Source organism: Poecilia mexicana, unplaced genomic scaffold, assembly GCF_051168715.1.
Source record: "Poecilia mexicana isolate PSO_F unplaced genomic scaffold, ASM5116871v1 scaffold_17, whole genome shotgun sequence".
NCBI lineage: Eukaryota > Metazoa > Chordata > Actinopteri > Cyprinodontiformes > Poeciliidae > Poecilia > Poecilia mexicana.
In genome coordinates, this window is record NW_028263386.1 from 30037327 (window position 1) to 30060635 (window position 23309).

Sequence of the window (23309 nt, forward strand, 5' to 3'; positions counted from 1 at the left end):
TGTTTTTTTTTGTTTTTTTGTGGGTTTGGGGTATTTTTTTATCTGCACAGCACTTTGAGCTGCTTTTCGCATGAAGGATGCTTTATAAATAAAATTGATTGATTGAAAGATAGATTGAACACTAAATGTACAGGTGCTGGTCATAAAATTAGAATATTGTGATAAAGTTCATTATTTTCCATAATGTCATGATAAAAATTAAATTGTCATATATTTTAGATTCATTGCACACCAACTGAAATATTTCAGGTCTTTTATTGTTTTAATTTTGATGATTTTGGCAAACAGCTCATGAAAACCCAAAATCCCTGTCTCAAAAAATTAGAATATTATGAAAAGGTTCTCTGAACGAGCAATAAAAATAATCATCTGAATCAACAAAGTAACTCTAAACACCTGAAAAAGATTCCTGAGGCCTTTAAAAACTCCCAGCCTGGTTCTTTACTCAAAGCCGCAATCATGGGTCAGATTGCTGACCTGACTGCTGTCCAGAAGGCCATCACTGACATCCTCAAGCAAGAGGGTGAGAAACAGAAAGAAATTTCTGAACGAATCGGCTGTTTGCAGAGTGTTATATCAAGGCACCTCAGTGGGAAGTCAGTAGGAAGGAAAAAGTGTGGCAGAAAACGCTGCACAACGAGAAGAGGTGACCGGACCCTGAGGAAGATTGTGGAGAAGGGCCGATTCCAGACCAAATTAAATTTTCATCTCCATAAAACTTTTCAGCAGATGGAAGCATGAAGTGCTCCAAAATCTTCTGATAGCTGCTGCATTGATCCTGCCCTTGATAAAACCCAGTGGACCAACACCAGCAGCTGACATGGCACCCAGACCATCACTGACTGTGGGTACTTGACACTGGACTTCTGGCATTTTGGCATTTCCTTCTCCCCAGTCTTCCTCCAGAGTCTGGCACTTTGATTTCCGAATGACATGCAAAGTTTGCTTTCATCCGAAAAAAGTACTTTGGACCACTGAACAACAGTGGTCCAAAGTGCTGCTTCTCTGTAGCCCAGGTCAGGCGCTTCTGCCGCTGTTTCTGGTTCAAAAGTGGCTTGACCTTTGACCTGGGGAATGCGGCACCTGTAGCCCATCTCCTGCACACGCCTGTGCACAGTGGCTCTGGATGTTTCTACTCCATACTCAGTCCACTGCTTCCCCCAAGGTCTGGAATCGGCCCTCCTCCACAATCTTCCTCAGGGTCCGGTCACCTCTTCTCGTTGTGTAGCGTTTTCTGCCACACTTTTTCCTTCCTACTGACTTCCCACTGAGGTGCCTTGATATAACACTCTGCAAACAGCCGATTCGTTCACAAATTTCTTTCCGTTTCTCACCCTCTTGCTTGAGGATGTCAGTGATGGCCTTCTGGACAGCAGTCAGGTCAGCAATCTGACCCATGATTGCGGTTTTGAGTAACGAACCAGGCTGGGAGTTTTTAAAGGCCTCAGGAATCTTTTTCAGGTGTTTAGAGTTACTTTGTTGATTCAGATGATTATTTTTATTGCTCGTTCAGAGAACCTTTTCATAATATTCTAATTTTTTGAGACAGGGATTTTGGGTTTTCATGAGCTGTTTTCCAAAATCATCAAAATTAAAACAATAAAAGACCTGAAATATTTCAGTTGGTGTGCAATGAATCTAAAATATATGACAATTTAATTTTTATCATGACATTATGGAAAATAATGAACTTTATCACAATATTCTAATTTTATGACCAGCACTTGTATAGTAGTTTGAGATTTACATGTAAAGTATATTATGAAAAATGTAGTATTATTATTATCATATTCCCCCATTAAATTTTTATATAATTGGAAACCGTTTATAACCACAATGTGGGCAGATCATTGTATACAGAACAGAATAGAATAGAAATGCATTTGTACCAGCAGTAAAGTGACACGGAAATTGAATTTTCCAGTTTCACACAAATGCAAAAGTACGAAAGCAAGAATGAGACTGGGGGGTGCTGTGGTGGTGCAGGGTTCAAGCAAAACCCACATGTGGAGGCCTTGGTCTGGCGACCTTTGCTGCATGACTTCCCCCTTCTCTCATTACCCACTTTCTTGTCAATTCACTATCAAATGAAGGCCACTGGACCCAATAAAACCTTTAAAAAAGAATGAGACTGTACAATAAAGGCAACATAAGAAAACATAGCATAGCAAAACCAAAAAAATTGCACAGGTTCTTGTTTGTTTTATTTAAGGACGGTGTAACGTAACAATCAAGTGCAACTCAGAACTTGACGAATTTACCTGTTTTAAAGACCCACCAAATAAATCAAATAAAAACAGGAAAAGATTGAACTAAAAAACTGTGAACCAGTAGCTGCAATGCCCTTAGCCATAATTCATGTCAGTTGTGCTGACCCAACCCACTGAAGGGTGGGTACGGTCTGTTATCATTCTGCAGTCTCAGAACCTGCATAAAGCTGTTATCAGACATGAAGCACACCATTTCACTCTTTAACACATTCACAGACATTCAGACTATTTGGAACACATTACTAGTAAAAATACATCTTTCTTTAAGATTTCTTTTCTCCATCTTATTCTATTTTTAATGTCGGTCATCTCATATTTTGGACTTACTACACAAAACTTGTCTTTAATTTCGGAAATCCAAAAGTAATTGGTTAGTTTGTTTGTGTGATTACAATGAATTAGATCAAACTCAACAGTTAATAGGCAAGACAGACCCCCAAACTGATATTCTTAGATGCTCCTCCCAAAACATCTGCAAAACAGCCTGAAAAAATGTGTTGGGAACCGGGGTTTGTTGTTTCTTTGTGGGGTTTTCTCTGTTTGCCTGCTGCTTCCCCCTTCACCCACTAGATGGGGACTGGAGGCTGCACACCTTGGAGGGCGTGCCCGCTGACTCAGCCGGTGCACCTGTGCTCTATCAGGCAATCATCCTGGAGTATAGGAGGAGCAGGCTGCCAGCACCTTGACACCTGAGTGTTTGCCAGTTTTGGTATTCTGAGCCCTTCTGAGCTAGCTCTCTGTGTTTTTTCTGAAGATTCTTCTAGTAATTGATCCTTGTCGCCTTTTTCTCAGGTGTTTACTTGTGACGCCCTGGAGAAATCCCTTGCGAAGCCTGAGACCTGGTCTTCAGGATTTTCCTCCTTCGTGACACCATGGATTAATGTCCATGGCGTCACGAAGAAGGAAAATTACTAGTAATTTGGTTGCCCGAGTCCCTCCTTCGTCTCTTCAGAACTACAATAACCTGTTCCTGGATTCTCAGCTGGCAGTCGGCATGCTCCTCACTCCTCTTCGCTTGTACTTGCCTGTCCGCCCTCCATCGCAGTCTCCTCATCTCCAGCAAAGAACTCATTCCGTCAAGATCTCACTGGAACCTGGATCCAGGGGCGCGGTATAGAGGGGAAAAGTGATGACAATTCTAGGGGCCCTGACCAACAGGGTGCCCTCCACAATTTAATTATTTTTTGTTCATAGAAATAAAAAAAATAAAAAATAAAAAAATCGGGGCCCTATCAATTACAAAATTAATCATATTATATTTTCAAAGATTGTTTTTAGCAGTAAAAATTTAATGTTCCCACTCAGATCAAAAAACACACATCCATATTTGCCCTGAACCCCCCTATCTGCATTAATGGTTCGTTCCTGCTTGGAGTGCTTCAGAATGACGATGTTAGCAGCAGACAGTAGGAAGACATGAACGACTGTAGCAGTTACTATGCTGTTAAGAAAAGTTATAAAATCAGGTTTTCAAAAAAAGAGAGAGGGACAGAGAGAAAAAGGCAAGAGTGTTAATTTATAACCCAGTTTTTCTCTCCATAAGAGAGGTGGGTAGACTGTGTGAGATTATCAAGTATTTAGCATAGTTAGCTTAGCTACAAACTACTGTTTGCCTCCTTTTCACTAGCATTTAATGAATTAAGGAAACAAATTACCAATATATTCATATATTGAACTTGTACCTTTTACCACTTAACAGCAGATGAGTCAGTCAGCAGCAGCTCTAATCCACGTCCCTCCTGACCTGTTCTCTCCTGAGTGAAATTATAGCTGCAGTATGTAACTCTTATATAAATATTTTTTTCACATATTTTTTAAAACTGGGTAACACACTTTATTTGAAGGGGTGTGCATAAGACTGACATGACACTGTCATAAACATAAAGAAGTCTTTATGAATGTTTATGACAGTTGTCATGAAGTGTTATTCGGTAAATAATGACACTTTTAATGCAAAGTTGCTCTGAAAGTTGCAATGAAAGTCCATTAAAAGTGCCAACTTTGCATGATTTTGTAAATTATGATAAATTAATGCAAAGTTGGCATTTCTAATGGACTTTCGTTGCAACTTTTAGAGCAACTTTGCATTAAAAGTGTCATTATTTACAGAATGACACTTCATGACAACTGTCATAAACATTCATAGAGACTTCTTTATGTTTATGACAGTGTCATGTCAGTCTTATGCACACCCCTTCAAATAAAGTGTTACCCTTTTTTCTCAGTTTTTTTTTTTTGTTTGTTTTTTTGGAAAGTGGTTCAAAGGTTTTGAAAACATTTTCCATGCAGAAAATTTGGTCTGCATGGAAACCATGCATAGAGACGTGGCTGCTGAAATGACATCATTTGACCATGTGTCAGGCATAAATCAATGTTCAGTTTGACCTTGTTAGTTTAAATTAGTTTTAATGTTTAGAATTTTTGTTGGTGTAAGGTCATACTTCTAGATGTTTTTTATTGCATGTAGTTATGCAGTCCATTGTTTCAGACGTTTTAAATATGAAGAATCAGATCAGTTTTCTTAAGATTTCTGTCTTGCCTTTAGAGTTTTAGATGTTCCTCATCCACTCTATTTATTGACCTGCGTAACAAACAGCAGCAAGAGGTTCTGACTCAAGCATGCAGGTGACAAGGCTTTGGCAGAGACTGCCTTAAATCTTTGGAACAAAGAAACCAACATCTATGAATTCTTTAAGAGGATTCAGATGTTAACAGTTTAAACAAAAGATTAGGCATCTCTTTATCAGCAAAGACAAAAAGACATAATGCTGTAGATCACATACATGCACGAACACACACGAGCACGCGTGTACAATCTTTTGTGTTCAGCCCAAACCAAGCCTCATCTTCATGTTTTTAGATAACTATGAACTAGACTTAATAATACCCCATCAGGACAACACCTTGGTCACAAACAGGTTAGAGGTTTTAAGGTCATAATAACGCCACAGAAATGGAAAATATGCAAACTGGAAATCTTTAAATTTAAGATAGTGTTAAGATCATACTGCTGCCTATTTTAAACCTTGCTTTCTTTTGCTTACACATTTTTAAAATGTGCAAGATGTTTGATGGTTGTGCAGAACCATTGAAATTACTTTTAGAGAGGAAAAAACATTTTTAATATCTGCTATAGGTCAACTTTGAAGCTGCAGAAGAACTATTTAGAGGGTATCATGCAAAACTGATTTTTTTATTAGATTTACGTAAGCTGCTTGTGGAAAAGCTAAGATTAAAATATTCTGTCAGTGGTTTATGTTATGTAACCGAAACAGTTTTGAAAATGGAGCTAATAGCAAAAGTTCAAGCTGGAAGACTCCCCCCTGTTAGGTTCTGGGGGGGTTTTTAGGTGGTCTTTTGGTTGCTGAGTTATCTCTCCACTAGATGGAGTCCGAGAGGTGGCGGGCTGTGGTTTCAGTGATGATGTCATCCTCTCACCGGAGGCTGATCATCTAATTGACGGCAGCATAAGAAGGGTGGAACGCCGGTACTTCGACGCCAGAGTGTCAACCTTAGATGGTACCTCCAGCCCCTCAGAATTTTGCTCCGAGTTTTTTTGAGATCTGCCTGTTTTTTGTATTGTGCTTCATTGTGGGTTTTTTGCTCCCCTCAGGATCCTTCCGCATCTGGTTGCCTGACCACTGGTTTCTCCAACGACGTCATGGGATCTTACCCCATAGATGCCTGAAAGCCAAACCTCACCTGTAGTGATGGGTAAATGAGGCGTCATGAGGCGTTTCGACTCATAGCAACACTGTATTGATACTGTGTCGCTCAATACTGACACCTGCTGGACATTAAAAATTCCTACAGGCAACGTAGTGATTTGATGACCTAGTCTATACAATAAGATTTAAGTCTTTGTATTTTATTGAATATTATATGTTGTATTATGTCATATCTTCAGTTACATTTAAAATATATTTGATATACAGTCAATAAAGAATGTGAATATGTACCATAAAGTGAAAATTTAAGTGAATGTGTTTGGAATATGGACTGTTTTTTCCCCACACATTTTTATTTTAAAAAAAGTTTTTACAACATTTTTGAAATTTAGCCTGTTACGCTTTTTTGACAAAACTTCTCCTGCTGTAGAAAAAAATTAAGTAAACATTACATAACATTACATTTACAGCGAATATTTTTCTTAGGGGTTGCGTTCCGAAAATAACCCGTGATAGGCGAAATCCGTGAAGTAGTTATAGAGGAATTTAAAGGTGCTATACTCATGAAATGAGTTCCTTTCTGACTTGTAGGTCAGATTGACCCAGTACATTTGACACAGTACATTTCTTTTCAGTCAAAACATATCTTAATGTGAATCAACCAACAACATGCCTTTTAACTATTAGTAGAATTATATTCCTCTACATAATTACCTTCATTTTTACAGTTATTACACAGCATAAATAAATACTTTACATTGAAACCAAAGAACAAAACCTGTTTTCAGGTCAGCGGATGTGCGTGTGCATCAATCGGGCCTTAATGTGATCCGCAGTCATGTCATTAAAGCGTCTCCTCCAACCTGCCCCGCGAGATTCACAGCTGTATCTACAGCAGAGCGATGGATCTCATCAAACGAGCCTCCGGTCGGGTTTTGCGCTGCCTCTGGCCACAGTTTTTTTTTTTTTTTTTTTTTTTCAGGAGACATCGAAAGTTTTAGTTTCCATCTCCTGAGTGGCCAATCTGTATTAAACACCGTAACGTTATTGGCACTCAGGTAGCGCGGAGACTGTTTTTAACAATCATATGGTCAATCAGGACGAAGAACACTGTGGAAAAAAAAACTGCACAAAAAAATCTGCGAAGCAGCGATAACGTGAAAAGTGAACCGCATTATAGCGAAGGATCACTGTATATGAAATAATTTATAAAACGCAACTGAGTAATTTGTGGAATGGCTGTATATCAGAGTTTATTCTAGGTGTATCTGGGACTTCATTCTCATGCCTCATGATGCCTCAGCATTGAGGAGGAGGATTTATTTAAATAAGACAGCTTAGTTAAACAAATGCGACACTTAACCTGCAGAACATAATATGAAAGTAAACTAAGAGTCAGTTTCAGCTGAATTTGGGTTCAGATAGATCAAGTAGAAACTGACAAGAACCGGATGAAACGACAAAAACGAAAACAAATTTATTTTCCAGCATAAGATCAAAATGGTCCCACTCTGCGGAACCTTTCCTTTGAAGCTGCTCCGTAGTTGATGCTGTAAAAGATCAAGAATTTGTTTGGCAAATGCTTTTGACAGATTGACAGATTCGCTTCCTTATAAACACAGTTTGGCATCCAGCGTCATTTTGAAACAGTTCCTGTATTGGTCACGTGACTTGCTGAAACCAATACGCGCACCGACACGAGTGTTGGTCTATGGGGCTTGATACATGCGCCGACGCATCGGTGTTGCTGGACCCATCACTACTCACCTGTTACTGTAAGATTCTGCCAGCCATTCAGAAGTCTCCGACCGGTGTTATGCCCAGAAACGCATGCCTGCCTGTAATTCCTAAAATGGTTGATTTTTTTTCGCAAATTACTTGAAATAAATACGGTTTTTACACCTTTATTGACGCATATGAGTCGAACTTTTTTCAGCCCGTGTCTGTTGAAACGTTCTCCGCAAATGGTTTGAAATTCTCTGCTTTGTTTTTAGATACCATAACAGCTTAAAAGCATTACAAAACAGAGGTCCAATATGTAGAACATTTTACATCATGCTTAACTTTCTAGTCTGTTAATGTAGGAGGAAATGCATTTTAATTCATCAGCCTGAAAATATTTGCATCCATCCTGTTGATATAAAACTTATAGCATTAGCTCAGAGAACAAGTGTCATTACGTAGAAAAGGTGAAATCCTTTCAGCTCTTTATTTCTCCTAGTTAGCACAGGGATGCATTTTTTTTGGCAATTTGCTTTTCCAACCTGCCAAAATATGCATCCCCTCTCTATCCTCCCCAAATATTATCCTATCGATATAAAACTTATACCAGTAGTTCATGGAACTATTCTGGTTATGTAGAAAAAGTTATTTGACTCTTAACTTTTTAATTCTCCAAGTTAGAACAGGGATGCATTTTTTGGCAATATGGATTTCCAGCCTGCCAAAATATGCATCCCCTCTTTATTTTCCTCAAATATTATCCTAATGATTTAAAACTTATACCAGTAGTTCATGGAACTATTCTGGTTATGTAGAAAAAGTTATTTCACTCTTAACTCTTTAATTCTTCAATTTAACACAGGGATGCATTTTTGGGCAATATGGATTTCCAGCCTGCCAAAATATGCATCCCCTCTATTCTCCTCAAATATTATCCTATTGATATAAAACTCATACCAGTAGTTTACAGAACTATTCTGATTATGTAGAAAAATATATTTCACACTTAACTTTTTTTTTTTCTTAAAGTTAGCACAGGGATGCATTTTTTGGCAACATACATGCCTTATTTATTGTCCCCCATATATGAAACTTATGTATTACATATGATTTTCATGTAGGATGTTCAGTTATGATATTTTTTATACCGGTACAAAAGTCATGTTTATTATCACTGTTGCTAAGATAGTGAAGGAAATAAATCTGACATGCAACCTTGCTAAATGTAAAGCATATACAAATTTTTTTATTTTGGTTTAACATAAAAATGAAAAAAAAAAAAAAACAATTATTAACTTCAATGAAATGGTATTCATAACAGTAACTTTTGGAAAAGCCTTGCTGCTGAAATGTGCTATACAAATAAAATTTGAGTGATTGATTGAAATACATGCATTACGAATGAGAAGTACACTGGTAATATAGACAAGTATGAATTTTAAGTGCATACAACACAATGTGTTGAACAGTCAATTCAAATACATTCATATTTAAATGATGCTCTCAATAAATAAAAATAAAATGAAAAACCGTAATAAGGGGAACCATTTACAATCACAATACAGACAATTTTGTCAACATTATAAAGTGTGATTTATTATGACAACAATAAATAAAAATGTTCAACATGACTTTTGTACCGATATAAAAAAATATCATAACTGACCATCCTACATGAAAATTATATGTAATACATAAGTTTCATATATGGGGGACAATAAATAAGGCATGTATGTTGAGAAAAATGCATCCCTGTGCTAACTTTAAGAAAAAAAAGTTAAGTGTGAAATATATTTTTCTACATAATCAGAATAGTTCTGTAAACTACTGGTATGAGTTTTATATCAATAGGATAATATTTGGGGAAAATAGAGAGGGGATGCATATTTTGGCAGAGTCAAAATCTATATTGCCAAAAAATGCATCCCTGTGCTAACTTAAAGAAATAAAGAGTTAAGAGTGAAATAACTTTTTCTACATAACCAGAGTAGTTCTATAAACTTCCTGTATGGGTTTTATATCAATAGGATAATATTTGAGGAGAATAGAAGGGATGCATATCGTGGCAGGCTGGAAATCCGTATTACCAAAAAATTAATCCCTGTTCTAACTTTGAGAAATAAAATGTTAAGGGTAAAATAACTTTTTCTACATAACCAGAATAGTTCCATGAACTACTTGTATAAGTTTTATATCAATAGGATAATATTTGAGTAGAATAGAGGGGATGCATATTTTGGCAGGCTGGAAATCCATATTGCCCAAAAATGCATCCCTGTGCTCAATTGAAAAATGAAAGAGTTAAGAGTGAAATAACTTTTTCTACATAATCAGAGTAGTTCCATGAACTACTGGTATAAGTTTTAAATCAATAGGATAATATTTGAGGAAAATAAAGAGGGGATGCATATTTTGGCAGGCTGGAAATCCATATTGCCCAAAAATGCATCCCTGTGCTAACTTTAAGAAAAAAAAAGTTAAGTGTGAAATATATTTTTCTACATAATCAGAATAGTTCTGTAAACTACTGCTATGAGTTTTATATCAATATGATAATATTTGGGGAGAATAGAGGGGGGATGCATATTTTGGCAGGCTGGAAAAGCAAATTGCCAAAAAATGCATCCCTGTGTTAACCTGGAGAAATAAAGAGTTAAGAGTGAAATAACTTTTTCTACATGATTAGAGTAGTTCCATGAACAGCTGGCATAAGTTTTAAATCACTAGAATAATATTTGAGGAAAATAAAGAGGGGATGCATATTTTGGCAGGCTGGAAAAGCAAATTGCCAAAAAATGCATCCCTGTGCTAACTTGGAGAAATAAAGAGTTAAGAGTGAAATAACTTTTTCTACATGATTAGAGTAGGATTTCACCATTTCTACGCAATGACACTTGTTCTCTGAGCTAATGCTATAATTTTTATATCAACAGGATGGATGCAAATATTTTCAGGCTCATTAATTAAAATGCATTCCCTCCTACATTAACAGACTAGAAAGTTATGCATGATGTAAAATGTTCTACATAATGGGCCTCTGTTTTGTAATGCTTTTAAGCTGTTATGGTATCAAAAGAAAAAAACAGAGAATTTCAAACCATTTGCGGAGAACGTTTTCAACAGACACGGGCTGAAAAAAAGTTCGACTCATATGTGTCAATAAAGGTGTAAAAACCGTATTTATTTCAAGTAATTTGCGAAATAAAACCCACCATTTTAGGGATTACATGGTTAAGAAACGTGATAATGTTACAAATATCTTTAAAATTTCCTCCGGTCATATTTCAGTCCGTTTTCTCGTCAATATGCGAGAGAACAGAGCGATGCGCGCTCCCGCGAGAGGGGATGCAATTTTGGGCAGGCATGCGTTTCTGGGCATAACACCGGCCGTTCCACCTAGACTCAGCCACTTACAAGGACAAGCCTCCCTCTCCGCCCTCCAACGCCACTCACCGAACCACCAAGCTCCACGGAGAAGCAAATCCATAAGTTAGAAAGAACTCCAGGAAACAACCAACCCCCTCCAAGCCGTTAGAACGCTCTGAGCCAGTAAGTTTACTTAATTCTCATTCGCAACCTCCCGTTTCCCAGTCACCTGAACTCGCCACGCTTCTCTTATCTCCTCAGTGCACCAAGATCAGCCGAGCAGTTTTCCGGACCAGCTTTCCTTAAATTGTTGCTTCAGCAGCAGGAGACCAGTGGAAAGGAGTCTTTGTAGAGGTAAGGGCGGTTAACGGTGCGGCCGTTTGACTGTAGTTACGAATGAATCTACGGTAAAAGTTTGCAAAGCCCAAAAATCTCTGTTTCCGAGTCTGGGGAGTGGGCCAGTCCAAAACTGCTTTAATTTTTTCTTCCGTTGGCCGTACCTGTCCGCCCTCAAGGATAAACCCCAGAAAGGAGACTGACTTGTGAAACTCGCATTTCTCTGCCTTAAAGTTTATTCTCCAGAAGCCTTTGCAAAACAAGTCTTACATGTTTGTGTTCGGCCAGGGACTTTGAGTAAATGAGTTCTGTCCAGTCCGAAACTAATAAACGCCTGGATGAGATGGCAAATTTTTTGCGAAAGTCTAACACACAGCCTCCTGCTCCGGATCCAGTCCCTGAAATCCGTTCCACATTTTCCGAGATCCGTTTTCCCACTCCAGAGAGGTTTGATGGGGAACCTAGCAAATGTCGTGGCTTTATCATGCAGTGTTCTTTGGCATTTAACAGTTCCCCACGGAGTTTTTCCCATGACGGGGCGAAGATAGCGTTCGTACTGTCACACTTGTCAGGGAAAGCCTTAGACTGGGCGGAAGCCAAGTTTCCAGATCCCACCAACTTTGGGACTACGTTTCAGGATTTTTTTGAAGGAGTTTAAACAGATTTTCTGCTATGACCCAGACAAGACCTCTGTGAGGGTTCTCACATTAACCAGCCAGAGAGACGCTGAATGGGATTCAAAAATAATCTTAATTTATTACAAAAAAGTTCAAAAATAATCAAACAATGAAGAATTGGGCCCAAAACTGAGGTCAACATAACAAACTCCAACTCAGGTGTTAACACAAAAAACTCAAACACAAAACTGACCTAACTAACAAGACATGAGGGGAACTTAAATAGTGGCTGATCAGACCACTGCTGACACACAAGGGGTAATTTAAACATACAAAAACTTAAATAAATACAATACCAAATCTTTAAATTAAACAAACATTAGACTGAAACTACCAAATAGAAGAAACATTAAAGAAATGGTCAAATTAAAGAAAACCAAATTTCCCCATTCCCTGGCAAACAAATGGAACGGCCCGCTGAGGAGGTTTGCCAGCCATATAAGGACGTCAATTAGCTGGAGTTTTTCTGTGACTCTCCAGGAGCAGCTCCAAAGGAAACTGGGAACTCAAAACAAATAAATTAATTTGTTGCTTTCAACAAAAATATAAAGAACTGACAAATAAGGTTAACTAAATGTGTGCACTCCAAACAGTTAACCAAAAAAGTCAGACTAATGAAAATAATTAACAAAAATCTAAACTATTCACTAATTAATGTCTAAATTAATGTAAAGGATAAAACAAACAAAATGATTACCATTCAGGTCAGTGTGACAGTAGGATCAGCTGTCACATTCCCCCTCCCTTCAGAAGGGTCATCACACCAACGAGAGAGGTAGTCTGCAGTCACATTCAGCTTACCAGGTATGTGCTGGACTGTAAAGCGGAAGGGTTGCAGAGCAAGAGACCATCTTGTAATGCGACTATTTGTATCCTTCATTCGCTGAAGCCACTGGAGAGCTTTGTGATCCGTCTGGAGGATGAACTCTCTTCCCAGCAGATAATACTTTAGGGAGTCCAGAGCCCACTTTATGGCGAGGGCCTCCTTTTCCACTGTAGAATAACGGACTTCTCTAGGGTGTAGCTTACGACTTATGAAAGCTACAGGCTGTAAAGCCTCATCACCTTGCAGGAGGACTGCGCCAATACCCCTTTCTGAGGCATCTGTTTGTCGAATAAAACTTTTGTCAAAGTCAGGACACTTCAGGACAGAACTCTGACCCAGAGCTTGTTGAATGTCATGAAATGCTGCAATTGTCTTCTCAGTCCACTGGACTTTACTTGGACATTTAGATCCAGTCATATCTGTCAAAGAGGCAGCTCTGGCTGAAAAGTTTTTTATGAATCTGTGATAGAAACCTGCCATCCCTAGAAATGACCTCAATTGCTTTTTGGTTTGAGGCAATGGACAGGATTCAATAGCATGAATCTTGCGAACTTGTGGCTTGAGTTCACCATTTCCAATTATGAAACCCAGGTATTCTGTCTCAGATTGTGCAAAAACACATTTTGCTGGGTTAATGGTCAAACCTGCGCCTTGGATGAGGCCCAAAATTTCTTGTAAATGCTGAAGATGATCCTCCCACGAGTTACTATATATGACAATGTCATCAAGATAGGCACAGGCATAGTCATCACATCCACGCAGTACCTGATCCATGAGTCTTTGGAAGGTAGCAGGTGCGCCATGCAATCCAAAGGGCAAAACTGTAAACTGGAAGAGTCCCCAAGGGGTCCGAAAGGCCGTCAACTCCCTGGACTGCTTAGAAAGGGGTACTTGCCAGTAACCTTTGCACAAGTCGATAGTTGTTAGGTACTTAGCTTTGCCCAATCTATTGACCATGTCATCGATGCGAGGAGTAGGGTAGGAATCAAACTTTGACACAGAATTAAGGTACCTGAAGTCTATACAGAAGCGCATCGTTCCATCTTTCTTCGGCACCAAGACGACAGGATTACACCACTCACTTTTTGAAGATTCAATAATCCCAAGGGACTGCATCAGTTCCATCTCTCTCTTCAGGGAGCTGAGAAGGCGTTCTGGAATCATATAGCTCAGACGTTTAACTTTAGCATCACTTTTCAACACAATCTCGTGTTCAAGAATGTCTGTACGACCTGGATATTCTTTAAATATCTGAGGATTACATAATGCTCTAACCTGAAGTGGTTGTTCACTTGACAGATGTTTCAGGTCAAGCTCCATGGGTGTTGTTGAGGGCAGGAACTGATCATCAACTGCTTCCTCCTCTTCCACAGCTCTAATCAGCATGACTTCTGCCCCCGTTTTAGGTCGCTCTGTCCACTCCTTAAGGAGGTTCACATGCAGCACTTTGGTGGAATGTGGTCGTCCCACTTTAACAACTTTGTAGGTGGTAGGTCCAAGCTGTTTTGCTACCTCAAATGGCCCCTGCCACTTGGCCAAAAGCTTGCTCTCACTGGATGGTAGCATAACCAGAACCTTCTGGCCTGGGACAAAGGTCCTCTGCCGGGCTGACTTGTCGTACCAAGCCTTCTGGTACTTTTGGGCTGCTGCCATGTGCTGCTGGGCCAAAGCTGTCATCTTTTGTAGCCTCTCTCTCATCTGCATAACATAGGAGATAACATTAACAGGCTCTTCCCTCCCCTCTTCTCCAGCCCAGGTCTCCTTTAATAGCGCCAGAGGTCCCCTCACCTCATGACCATATAAAAGTTCAAAAGGAGAGAACCCGGTGGAGGCCTGTGGTACTTCTCTGTAGGCGAAGAGGAGATAAGGCAACCATTGATCCCAATCGGAGCCAGTTTCATCCACAAACTTACGCAGCATCTGTTTGAGTGTTTGGTTGAATCTCTCCGTGAGCCCGTCGGTCTGTGGATGATAAGGGGTAGTTCGAACACCCTTAATCCCCAGCAGCTGATATACCTGCTTTAGGAGAGTAGACATGAAGTTAGTGCCTTGATCTGTCACAATTTCACAGGGAAATCCAACCCTTGAAAAAAATTGCACCAAGGAGAAAGCCACAGCTCTTGCTTCAATTGTCTTTAATGGAAACACTTCTGGGTACTTGGTTGCATAATCTGTTATCACCAGCATATATCTGTGTCCAGATTTGCTTCTTTCAAGTGGACCCACAATGTCCATACCCAAGCGCTCAAAAGGTGTGTCAATTAGGGGAAGAGGTTGCAGTGGAGCTCTAGAAGGGAACTTATTAGAGGTTAATTGGCACTGAGGGCAGGTCCTACAGAACTGTGCAACACCAGTCCGTAATCCAGGCCAGTAGAAATGGCGCTTGATGCGAGCCAAGGTCTTGTGGCTCCCTAGGTGGCCAGCCCAGGGAATTGAGTGGCCCAAAATGAGCACCATCTCTTGCTTCCTTAGGGATGACAAGTTGCTTAAATGCCCCCTGTTGGCGGTAAAGGATATTTTTCTGTAGAACAAACTCTTCAGCACCATCTCTGTGGTCACCTTTCTGAGGTTCTTTGGCTTTCAGAAAAAGAGCAGCCAGACTGGAGTCATCACGCTGGATTTGAGTCATATTTAAAGGCACTTTAAAACCCTGTGGCAGATCCTGAACCCCTTCTGTAGATGTAACAGGTGTATGCAGAAACTTTTCCTGTCTCTTTTGTCGACATGATTTTCTAGATTTTCCAGGCTGCCCGTCTAAGTCTGCATCATAAAAAGGCAGCACACTCAGAGTTGGAGGAGACTCTTCTGGCTGTTTTGCTTGAGAACGAGTCACTACATTGCAGTTCTGTGGTTTATGTAGCAAATCAAACAAAATGGGTAAATCACTACCTAATACTACTGGAAAAGGAAGATTTTCTGCAACACCAACATTCAGTAGGTATAGTTGTCCTTGCACTTCAATATAAATATCCGCTGTGGGGTATGGCCTTTCATCACCATGCACACATCGGATAGGGATTGTGTCAGATGTACAAATTATATTAGATGGAACCAGCTCTCTTTCAACAAGAGTCTGAACACTCCCAGTGTCAATTAAGGCCTTCACATTTTTCCCATTAACTTTAACATCACTCAGTTTCACCGACTGTCCAACACTGATGCAATTGTCACTTTTAAGTGGGACAACACACAGCTGAGTGAGTTTGGGAGGGTTTTTTGGACACATGGGTTTTGTATGGCCTTCTTGACCACATAAATAACAAACAGGCACTTTATTATATTGCTTGGGTGTTGTGCGTACTGACTGATTTTCCCTTAGGAAGGCCTTACCCACAGCAGATACACCCTTTTGGTGGTGTTGTACAGGTGCAGCTCTGCGTGTGTCTTTAGCTGCCTTCCAAGAGGAGTAACTCCATGGTTGTCCTTTCCGTCTTGCAGCCACAAACACCTCAGCCAGTGAAGCAGCTTTGGAAGCTGTTGGAGGATCATGTTCCCGGACCCAAACCTGAAGCTCAGGAGACAGCATACGGAGATATTGCTCCAAAACAATAACTTCACCAATGGCTTTCACTGTTTTACCTCTAGGTTGGATCCATTTTTCATACAACTCTTTTAATCTTACATACAGTTCCTTGGGAGTTTCTCCAGGTTCCACTTCTGTAGAACGAAATCTCTGGCGATAGGTTTCTGGATTAATGTCATATTTCTTAAGAATTGCCTCTTTAACAGATGTATAATCATCCACTTCATCAATGTCCATATGCACATAAGCGCTTCTGGCTTTTCCAGTGAGCAATGGAACCAGACGGAAGACCCAGTCATTCTCTGGCCAGTTACATGAAACTGCAATCCTCTCAAAAGTAATTAAAAAATGTTCAATATCATCAGTTTCTGTTAATTTTTCTAATTTAGGCTCCAAGAAGGAACGAAACTGACCTGAAGTGGAGATGACTTTGCGGTCCCCTGGTAGCAGATATTTATCCTTTGGTTCTGGTTCATCTGAATCAGAGTTTTCCAGCTTAGCAGGTTCAGGTGTTGGAGAAGTTTGGGCCTGCACTTCTGATTGCAAGAGACTAAATTGGTGCTGGAGAGACCTGAACCGTTGATCTTGGCGAGCTGCTTCCTCTCTCATTGTTCTATTCTGTTCCTCCTGCTGGCTCATGTGGGCACGAAGAATACTGACAAGATCTGTATATGTTGGTTCTTTTACCTCTTCACCCTCAGTGCCTACATGTCCTCCAGATGCTCCTGCTTCAGTGCAATCAGCCTGCTCATCAAGGTCTGCTGTTCCTTGAGACTCCACCAAATTGCCTCGTTTACTCCTTCCTCCACGCTGCATGTTTCCATCAGGGTTGGTAATGGGGGGGAAAAAAAACTTTGTACTCCTGGCTGGTAAGATCCCACTTCTGACACCAACTGTGAGGGTTCTCACATTAACCAGCCAGAGAGACGCTGAATGGGATTCAAAAATAATCTTAATTTATTACAAAAAAGTTCAAAAACAATCAAACAATGAAGAATTGGGCCCAAAACTGAGGTCAACATAACAAACTCCAACTCAGGTGTTAACACAAAAAACTCAAACACAAAACTGACCTAACTAACAAGACATGAGGGGAACTTAAATAGTGGCTGATCAGACCACTGCTGACACACAAGGGGTAATTTAAACATACAAAAACTTAAATAAATACAATACCAAATCTTTAAATTAAACAAACATTAGACTGAAACTACCAAATAGAAGAAACATTAAAGAAATGGTCAAATTAAATTAAAGAAAACCAAATTTCCCCATTCCCTGGCAAACAAATGGAACGGCCCGCTGAGGAGGTTTGCCAGCCATATAAGGACGTCAATTAGCTGGAGTTTTTCTGTGACTCTCCAGGAGCAGCTCCAAAGGAAACTGGGAACTCAAAACAAATAAATTAATTTGTTGCTTTCAACAAAAATATAAAGAACTGACAAATAAGGTTAACTAAATGTGTGCACTCCAAACAGTTAACCAAAAAAGTCAGACTAATGAAAATAATTAACAAAAATCTAAACTATTCACTAATTAATGTCTAAATTAATGTAAAGGATAAAACAAACAAAATGATTACCATTCAGGTCAGTGTGACAGTAGGGTCAGCTGTACCTGATTCTCGTGATTTATGGAGTTTGAAGCAGGGGCAAAGATCAGTGGCTGAATTCGCTATTGATTTCCGCATTAAAGCGGCAGCCTCCAGTTGGAACGCTCCGGCTTTAAAGAGTGCCTACTTTCATGCTTTAAATGAGTCAATTAAGGATGAATTAACCACGCTAGACGAGCCTGAGACGCTGGAGGATCTTATTAAGTTGACAGTGCGAATTGACAACAGGATTCGTTCAAGAAATAAGGAGAGAAATCGAAGGACTGTGTTTGTTAGTGCCGCCTCTCCTTGTCTCACCTCCGCCGTCGCAGCCGTTCCAGTCCGAGCCTGAGCCCATGCAGATCGGCAATACTCGGCTCTCTCCTGAGGAACGCCGAAAGCGCATGACGAATCGGCTCTGTCTGTACTGTGGAGGTTCTGGTCACTTCATCGCTAATTGTCCTAAGAAGTCAAACTCCAGGACCCATCAGTGAAGGTGAGGAACCTGGTGGGTCAGAAGGGTGAAAACAATATTCCTCGCCTACAACTTCCTGCTGATCTGTGTTATGGTAATGAACATATTTCCCTGTCCGTCATGATAGATTCTGGCTGCGAACGAACTCTGATCGATTCTGAATTAGTTAAACAGCTAGGTGTTGAGACCATCCCTTTACCTTCTCCTATTCATGTTTCCGCGCTGGATGGTAAATCCCTGCCAAGAATCTCACACAAAACCAAACCATTACCTTTAGTTATTTCTGGTAACCACAGTGAACATATATCATTTTTTGTTTTTCCTTCTGCCAATGCTCCTGTGGTTTTGGGTTTTGACTGGTTAACACTCCATAATCCACAAATCTGCTGGTCAAAGAAACATATTGAATCCTGGTCTAACCACTGTCATTCCTCTTGTCTCCGTTCTGCCATACCTCCAGGCCCATCTCCGGCTGCCAGTCAAGATGCAGACCCTCCTGATCTCTCATCCGTTCCCGCTGAATATCATGACCTTGCACAGGTATTCAGTAAGACCAAGGCTTGTTCACTCCCCTCTAGATCTTCTCGGCCGCCAGGTGGCGACCGTTGAGGGGGGGTACTGTTAGGTTCTGGGGTTTTTTTTTAGGTGGTCTTTTGGTTGCTGAGTTATCTCTCCACTAGATGGAGTCCGAGAGGTGGCGGGCTGTGGTTTCAGTGATGATGTCATCCTCTCACCGGAGGCTGATCATCTAATTGACGGCAGCATAAGAAGGGTGGAACGCCGGTACTTCGACGCCAGAGTGTCAACCTTAGATGGTACCTCCAGCCCCTCAGAATTTTGCTCCAAGTTTTTTTGAGATCTGCCTGTTTTTTGTATTGTGCTTCATTGCGGGTTTTTTGCTCCCCTCAGGATCCTTCCGCATCTGGTTGCCTGACCACTGGTTTCTCCAACGACGTCATGGGATCTTACCCCATAGATGCCTGAAAGCCAAACCTCACCAGTTACTGCCATTCAGAAGTCTCCGACCGGCCGTTCCACCTAGACTCAGCCACTTACAAGGACAAGCCTCCCTCTCCGCCCTCCAACGCCACTCACCGAACCACCAAGCTCCACGGAGAAGCAAATCCATAAGTTAGAAAGAACTCCAGGAAACAACCAACCCCCTCCAAGCCGTTAGAACGCTCTGAGCCAGTAAGTTTACTTAATTCTCATTCGCAACCTCCCGTTTCCCAGTCACCTGAACTCGCCACGCTTCTCTTATCTCCTCAGTGCACCAAGATCAGCCGAGCAGTTTTCCGGACCAGCTTTCCTTAAATTGTTGCTTGCTGTAAATAAACTTTTCATTTTTTACATCCGTCTCTTTGGTGTTCCTGCATGTGGGTGAAATCAGTTAAACCCATCATGACACCCCCCTCCGTTTGCCCATCGGCATCATGCTCATCTCTGACCTCAGCGCTGGTCCTCACCCGGTGCGTCCAATCATCATTCAAGCTCTGCATAAAAGGATCCACACCCAAGCCATCAGCCAGTTCCCAGCTGCGTTCAACCCACCACCGCCCCTTCTCCACCCACATCCTTCAGCTCTCCAGGATGGCACCCTTTCCCGACCTCCTCCACCAGTGTCGGGCCCTGGGGGAGAGCATCCCTAATCAGTTATCAGGATGTTCATTGAGTTCACATCAAATCTCAGCTCAAATCAACTACCGGGGCCCGAGCGCCAAAGAACTGTTATTCATTCCTGTCATTAAACCTTTTAATTGTTCCTTTTTCTCCGTCTGAGTTTTTCCAGATTGAAATGCAGTTTATCTGCAATTCAGGGCATGTACATTTAAGTTTTTATATCAAAATCTGAAAAACAAAAAATTGTTGTTCAAGGAAGATTTAGTTTGGCTCAGTTCTGTTTTCTTTCCGGTTACAAATTTTAGATCTTCAGATTCAAATCTGCTTTTGTTAAGTTCAAATCTCAGTTATTTTGACTTTTAGATCTGTTTTTAGACTTTCAGGTTGCTGGTTTGGACCCACAACCCATTATTGTGTCCTTGGGCAGGACACTTCACTGTGTGGCCATTTACTGTCCAATCAGCAGCCCAAACACAGCTCGATGCATCAGAATGCTCCACCTTCACTTACAGTTGTTACTCATCTGTCACCAGCAGAATGTGCTGAGGAAGAACATTTCAATTTGTAAAGATTGCCATTATCCACAGAGAAGGCTCATAGACAGAGACATCAGCACAAGACCAGAACCATGCTCAGGAATGGCACCTGCTGAGTCAATCAAGGAGGAGGACCTGATCAAGAACGAGGGAGGTGTGCTATGTGAGGGGTCATAGCAGTGCTGAATATCTTCCAAAGTGAATAATCAGTTGGATAAAAGGAAGAGCTGAAAGACATTCTGGAATAGCCAAAGTGTGCGTGTTGGTGGGAACCCAGCGTTCTGATGATGCCAGTCTGACTGTCTGTGCCAACCAAAGATCCATCCTACTTTGTAGCAATACGTATGCACACACCAACGTAACATTGGTGTGTGTGTGTGTGTGTGTGTCTTAGATTTGTTATCAATACATACTACTTGTGGAAGTTTTTTGTTTTATTTTGTCAAAGATTATGGTAAGCTTAATTTAATGTATTTTATAACTGGCTTTTCTTAAGCTGCTCCATTACTTCATGCATAAGTTTACATGACAGATGGCTTGTAAACACATTCATAAATGTCTTTAGTTTGCCATCTGCATTTTTTTTTTACAATATAACATACTCAGTGAAAAAAGCAGTTTGAACAACTCTTATTTCAGGAAGCATAAGATCTGAAAACTGTTTGAAGCATTTGTCTTCTTTGATAGTACCAAGATTCATATCAGGACCTCAATCACAGTAAAAGCACGGATGAGAGAGAGAGAGAGAGAGATGGTGTGTGCTGCCCTCTCAAATTTTTGAGAATGGAACAAAAATGAACTACAAGAGTCTGAGTTTTCCCTTTGACATCAGTACTCTCTGAAGGACATTGACAGAAAACCATGAGCCCTAGAGCCATTTTGAGAAGATTTATGGAAGCAGACCATCAACACAATATCATAAATATATATCAGGCCAATAGACCAATGCTTGTAGGTGTGAGGACAAGTTAAAAATCTTCAGCTGTCAAAAATCCTGTGTGTCTCCCACTCTAACAGGGCAGATCTTCCACTTCCTTAGTTTCCTTAGTTTTAGGAAAAATTAAAACTTTTCCTTTCTTGTGCCTGGAGACAAGTTGTGAAACAACATAAGTAGTATTTGGATACTGTATTCACTTCTCAACAGACCACAGATGTCTCTACAAACTGAAAGTGGAATGCCGTTTCTAGGTGAAGCCATGATGGCACAGCAAATCCTCAAAAAAGTGGATTTTCAGGATTTTTCAAGACCTGACTCCATTGACTTGAATGGGATTTTTGAGCAGTTTTTTTTTTTTTTTCGCCTACTGCATCGCGATGGTAACTCAAAACACTGACAGAATTTATAGCACCCTTCTCTAAATGAAGCCACACCTTTTGATATAAATATTGTTGGTGTACATGCTGTGACTTCTGATATTTTGCCTGCAGTTAGTGCTTTGGTGTTATTGGGAAAAGTTTTTCTTTTATTATGTCACCATCATATGTCACCATCATAAGTCAAACGGCAACAGAATTAATGGCACCCTTCTCGAGATCGAGCTGCACGTCTTGATATATATATCTGGAGGGTGCACACAGCGGTTGTGGCCTGCCATGTATTTGCATGGGGTAGTCCCCATTTATTCATGTTGTGAACTAGCAACTCCGACTGAGTCCCCATAGTTATGTGTCTTCCTGGATGGCTTTGTTTACAACCCCAGTGAAACATCATTATTTGGCTTGGTTGAAATTAGGTGTTCAGCAGAAAGACTTCATTTTGAGGTTCTCTTTGCTCTTACCAAACATATCATTCTGTGTAGTACATTCGTAATGGGAAAGCCTTTAATAGGCCATCAGTTAATATTAAGCAGAAGACATTAAACTACACAGAGCAGCAGAAATGTTTGTGAAATACTGACAGTTTAGTTGCTTTCTTGGCTTTCTGTACCTATTTACATATCTGATGAACACTTACTCCCTGCAACCTTCCACTTCATTATACATAATTTCATTTATTAATTACTTTGTTTTGATTTATTTTTATGTGCAGGTTAGTAGGTTTGCTACAACATCTTATCTAAATTTCATCCCAATAGAAATGTTAGAAATATATTTACTGAGGGAAAACATTGACATTTTCAAAACAGATCTTGCCAACAGTAGATTAGTATGATTTCATCATAACCAGTGATGGCATAGTTACTTTGAAAAAGTAACTTTAATTGGATTACTGATTACTCCTTGAAAAAGTAATTTAGTTAGATTACTGATTACCTAATTTGGAAAGTAACTAAGTTACAGTTTCAGCAGCTGCTGACAACCAGTGATGTCAGTAACGCGTTACAAATCCAGTAGTCAGACTACAGTTGCTTCACAAAATCGCTTTGCATTACTGTGCGTTACTATTTTCTATTGTAATTTAATTTTATTTCCTCTACGCGTCTTGGGGAGTGACCGCCGCGAGAGTCAGCAGCGACAGAAACAGTGGAGAGAGGAGAGATTATTATATAATAGCTTGCAATTAAGTTTTGGCAAAGATCAAAGTAATTTTCACAAGAGGTGGAGCGTTGTTATCAGCAGCTGCTGAAAGTAACTAAAATAGTTACTTTTAATGTAACTTAGTTACTTTTCAAATCAGGTCATCAGTAATCTAACTAAGTTACTTTTTCAAGGAGTAGTCAGTAATCCGATTAAGGTTACTTTTTCAAAGTAACTATGCC

The 23309-nt window shown here is 40.2% G+C and overlaps 2 long non-coding RNA genes across 2 annotated transcripts; both read left to right on the plus strand.

The window, feature by feature from the left end:
- The first annotated feature begins 4415 nt into the window (after window positions 1-4415).
- LOC148154872 (uncharacterized) lies at window positions 4416-6252 on the plus strand. Its single transcript, XR_015765910.1, has 2 exons — window positions 4416-5789; window positions 5884-6252. It is a non-coding gene; the product is annotated as an uncharacterized LOC148154872 (long non-coding RNA).
- A 4073-nt stretch (window positions 6253-10325) lies between these two features.
- On the plus strand, window positions 10326-20216 carry LOC106912823 (uncharacterized). Its single transcript, XR_015765829.1, has 6 exons — window positions 10326-11209; window positions 11288-11380; window positions 18915-18994; window positions 19135-19269; window positions 19364-19645; window positions 19724-20216. It is a non-coding gene; the product is annotated as an uncharacterized LOC106912823 (long non-coding RNA).
- Window positions 20217-23309: the final 3093 nt, after the last annotated feature.